Genomic DNA, 5241 nt, shown 5'->3' with positions numbered 1-5241 from the left:
AGGAATTTAAAACATTGGAAAAGTGGGCCTGCAGGCAACACCACTATTTGAGTATTACAGGTGCGGTAATTCCTCATCCCCTCCCTCCCCCCCATGATAATACAAGGCAACACAAATATTCTCGGCAAAAAAGGAATCTGTACAGGGAACGACTGTACACTTGATGTGACCGCAGAATTGAGAGTGTGACAAAATGATTCTGCTCCCACTGAAAAAGAGAATACAACAGGGCCCCATAGTTACAGGTTCAGCTGAAACCAGTGATGCAAGCCCCAAAATGTAGAAACTGCATCGGTGATTACGACAATTACCTAGTTTGGACTCCTTTAGATTTGCAGCATAACGAAGGCATTTTACAGAGCAACATTCAGGAGAAAATCTTATCCAGGCAAGAATTGCTCTGCAAGATAGGAGAGTTCAGTAGCATGCACTGCACTTGTTCTCCAGATAGCAGCCGTTGCTCCTGTTCTTTGCCCTTTTTGATATGAATCACAGTAGCAACAGAAGTATGTACTTTAGCAAAAAAACAAAAAGTAGAATTATGTGTGTACAAGAAAAATGTTCAAAGTGTTGTGCAATCTAACTATTGAAATCCACTAAAAATGCTGTCGCTAATAACTATTCATAAACTCTTCCCCGTGTTGTGAAATTCAGAAACTACTACGATTAATTCTTGATATAAGAAGTATGCTTCTAAGCCCTGATATCTGTTCCAGTTTTTTGTTTTTGTTTTTTTTTTTGAACTGTGCTACTTTATGGGAACTAATACTTATCCACAGTTTTACTTGGTGTACCCTCTCCAGAGACATGCTGTGTTTCGTGGAGCCCTGGTTATACCAATATAATACAGTAAAATAATAATAAATTAAACAAATGCAGGTGCATTTAAAAAACCCAAAGAAACAAAGAAAAAAAAACAAAACAAAAAAACCACAACAAAACAAACAAAAAACCCCCAAAAAACAAACAAACAAAAAACCCCACGACACTGTCAAATGCTGGTCTCCACATGAAGAGACCAAGGATTTAGATGCAAAGTACTACAGATCCCGCCATCAAAAAAAAAACACCCAAAAAACCCACAAACATTCAAACAAGGAAATAAAAGCTTGCGTATGTTTTAAAAATTAAACACAAATACCACCTCGATGTTAGCTCACCCACACCTATAAAAACCTCTTGCCGTGCCCACATTTGCAGTTATTCATTTACACCTCAGGAGGCAGCCTGGAGATGAGAGTAGTACAATAAAATAATTACCTGAAACATTTTTAAAAAAATACCCGTTAAACAAATTACCTTCACTGGCAGCACTTAAAATTGGTAATTCTTTTTTTTTTTCCTACTTAAAAAAAAGTTGCATAGCTGTAAGATTTTGCTTTGCTGCATTTTTTTTCATTGTTTTTTTTTTTTTAATCACAAGCAGTAAAAGAGAAGTTTTAGTTACTTAAATAGCAATACAATGTGCAGATTTCAACAATCCCTATAGCTTGATCAATATAAATTAGTTACCTGTCTTGGTTTTACTCTTTGGACTGCATTGTGACAAAGGTTTAGTTACAAAATGTTGAAATACAGTATTCCTATGCGGAGAGGTTTATGTTTTCTGTTCTTGAAAAAAAGTGAAGAACGTAAAACAGGGTGTGAATTCAGTAAATTAAGGTCACACTGTTATGTTATATTTAGTTTGCCATTGACTCTTCTTCAGCCAACAAGAAGGTGAAAACGTTCCCACTCAAAACCGAGGCCATCCTCCTACAAGGGTCTCCGATAGCACGTATTGAACGTCTCTGCTTCCACTTGAGGCAGTAGGAAACATGTCCAATAACCCGCTTCTTCACAGAACCAGAAGTGAGGCTAAAATTAGGAACTTTGGCCTTTGATACAAAAGAGTGTCAGTAATGTCTGGGGGGAGTCGATTGTTACCAGAATGTGCAGCATTTTCAAAATCCCTGTGTGTCCTTTGCATGAGTGTTTGGTATACCGAGCACAACCAGCAAGTAACCGGTGTCTGCAATGCTTTCTCCATGTCAATGTCCATCTTTGCCTTCTTCAGCCACCACGAACCGTAAGTCTCAAGCCAGGCACGCTGTGTTGGGCCAGGGAACCTCACATCTCCTATGTTTTCTGACCAGTGGAAGCAGCTGTTGAAAAAGCAGAAGACAAAGTACTGTCGACTTCAGCTATTTCAGTATATAACACATTCAAACAGCACCAGCACAACCACCGCGTTTTCCTTCCCCTTCTCCCCAAGCCCCCAGTTATCACCATCGCTGCTGTGGATAAAAAACAAACAGAATTTAACATGAGGTTAGACACCCAGGAGTGTATACCGAGACAAATGTGTTCATAGACAGCATGAGGTCTTCTACAATTCAGTTGTTGGGGGCAATACAGGAAACGTGTTTATCAATTTTGGCTAACGCAGCCCTGAGGTTAAAACTGTGATCCCTATGGCAGGATACCTTCCTTCAGGTTTTCTCTGCTACCCCTGCAACAACCAGAGCGCTGCAACGTGACCTGCAACGCGGCCTCAGGAAGAAAGACGAAGCAAATGAACAAATAAATGCCAATGATGAAGTCTTGACATTTTTATTTGTTTTTCATTTCCATCATAACAACAAACCCAAAGCCTCAGCTACCAGCCAGAATTTCAGATATCTCAATTTCTGTAAGAATTATGATTGTTGGTGTGTTTTGCAACGCTTAGGGGCAGTAGTTTAATGCAAGATAAAGTTTTCGAACTAGTCAGCTAAAAGAATAAACCTATCCTTTAAACCTTTGACACCGATTGCAGATCTGCAATCATTAACACAAAACATAAGCTAGAAAAATGCGAACCTTTATGAGATGGGATGGATAGAAACAAGTTAGTGTTTTTTATTTATTTATATATTTTAAACATTCTGGAATGCATTAACATGAAAGTGGTTTTGAAAATACCTAGTTTCAGCTTTTTCACATGATTCCAAAAGCTTTCTGTCAGAAATAAGTGCCAGTACTCATGGAACAATCCAAAATTACACAATTGTAGTGTTTTAATTTTGTTTCATTTCCATGGAAAAAGTACTCTTTAAAAGTTAATGCTAAAGCTTTGTTGGCACTGACTTGCCACTTTCCAGTACTAAAACTGGGATACATCATTTCAGACCATGCCATATAGGGATGCAGAAACCTTTTACGTGTTGCAATATACATCAATACTTACTGATTAATATTGCAGTTCTGAGACACAGTAGCAAATTCAGAAGTTTAAAAAAAAGCATAGTTATTTCAGATAATCAAGCTATTTATAGTTGAAATGTACACGTTTGAAAAGAAATATTACCTAAAAACATGATTCTTGTCTTAATCTGATGGATGCTCAGGGCAAGATCTATTTACTTCAAACCATTCATCTATGCAGCTGTTGGATGCAAGACAAAAATGAAAACAATTGACATGAATATCTCAGTAACAGCAGAAAGGTATGAATATAAATTGGTTTCTCATCATTTCAATGACTAGTAGGATTTTATATTCTACAAAGAAGTATATGTATATATACATATCACTGGAAAATTTAATAACCCCAAACCACAGTAATATTTGGATATTAAACATTGTTGAAAAAACTACATTTCCTAAGTGTTATAATTTTCTAAGGAAGCAGTTTACCAGTTACTATCCAGCTTTTATACACAGGTTACTTCACTACTAACACTATCATCTTGCTTATATCATTCATTGACATTTTACTTCCTGTAGTTACAGACACTTGTGGGAAAAAAAAAAAAAAAAGTAGTAAGTTTTAAAAGTGTTCCCCTCGCTCTTCCCCCTAAGTCTATTGGCATCTAAGTACCAACAACCCAAGCCTCAATGGGCACACCTTCCCCATACAGGTGATTTTGCCTTATTTTTCCTGTGGGCTTCTCATGCAAAGCATGAGAAGACTACAGTAGGGAAAACTGACTTCAAATACATTGGTGGAGATAAAAAAAAAATAAAAAAAAAGTCATCTTAAAAACATCTTTAGGGTTGCTGCTGTTGTTTCTTTGTTTGTTTTTTTTAAATGTAAAAAGCAACTACGTTTTAGTGCTCCTTTAAGCACCCCTTAGAGGAGTTACCCAATAAATGCAACCTCCTGGAATTTTATATGCATCCCGAGGAATACTTGCCCTTTATGATATATGCAGAGGCAAGGCAGCCGTGCTATCGTATCTCCTTGCTGCAGCTCTTCCAGGCATATTGCACACTCCCCAGCGTCTTTACTCAGCACATCCTCTGAAGAAAGAGCACAAAGTTAAATGGTTAGAAAGTGGACTACTACGAGCAAAACACTCTTTATTCAGAACGTCAAGGACAGCTATAGAAGATACTTCTGGTCCCGCAGAAAGCTCTGTCAAGGTGAGGATCAGTCACACATCAGCTGACTGAAGATTCCTGGTGGGAGACCTGTTAGCAGCTCAAATTAAAATGTGGTTATGATTCAGTTCCTTGCCTGAACGACACAGCCATAGCTCAAAATGAAGTCCTGTAAGAGACACCCGTATGGAGAAGAGAGGTAGCCATAATTGACAGTCAGTATCCCTTTGGAGTTTATACTCTCCTAGCAGATCCGTACCCCATCACACAGGCTGCTCTGATCCGAGCTTGGAAACCCGTGCTCTGAACCACGCGGCCGCAGCGGCCGCAGGCTGTGCTGCTGACCCCAAGAGCTAAGCTATGGAGAAGTTGGGTCCTTCATACAGATGGTACACAATGCCTCCAGGGCTTTGAGGATTCATGCTGGGTGGGTTTTTCCTAGCTTTACCTTCTTCCCCATGCTCAGTTTTCACTATGGAGGTTAGGTTCAAGTCTGAACATAACATTTCTCTGGAGAGGAGACACTGCAGGTAATTAACTAGGTAAAGATGATCTTAACTTCTAAACAGAATCACAGAATTGATGAAGTTGGAAGAGACCTCTGGGATCATCCAGTCCAACCTTTGCCCCAACACCACCGTGTCAGCCAGACAATGGCACCAAGTGCCACATCCAGTCTTTTCTTAAACACCTCCAGGGATGGTGACTCCACCACCGCCCTGGGCAGCCCATCCCAACACCTAACGACCCTTTCTGGGAAGAAATGCCTCCTCATTTCTAGCCTGAACTTCCCCTGGCGCAGTTTCAGACGATGCCTTCTTGTCCTGTCACTGGTTGCGTGGGAGAAGAGGCCGACCCCCACGTGGCTACACCCTCCTTTCAGGTTGTTGTAGAGAG

At 39.6% G+C, this 5241-nt stretch overlaps 1 long non-coding RNA gene across 1 annotated transcript; it reads right to left on the bottom strand.

Moving 5' to 3' along the window:
- Window positions 1–1504: 1504 nt before the first annotated feature.
- LOC104166595 lies at window positions 1505–4264 on the bottom strand. Its single transcript, XR_696492.1, has 3 exons — window positions 4158–4264; window positions 3329–3406; window positions 1505–2144 (listed from the first exon to the last, which is right to left on the bottom strand). It is a non-coding gene; the product is annotated as an uncharacterized LOC104166595 (long non-coding RNA).
- Window positions 4265–5241: the final 977 nt, after the last annotated feature.

The sequence above is a fragment of the Cariama cristata genome, unplaced genomic scaffold (assembly GCF_000690535.1).
Source record: "Cariama cristata isolate BGI_N322 unplaced genomic scaffold, ASM69053v1 scaffold14448, whole genome shotgun sequence".
NCBI classification, from domain to species: Eukaryota; Metazoa; Chordata; class Aves; order Cariamiformes; family Cariamidae; genus Cariama; species Cariama cristata.
This window is presented reverse-complemented; position numbering and strand designations above follow the sequence as displayed.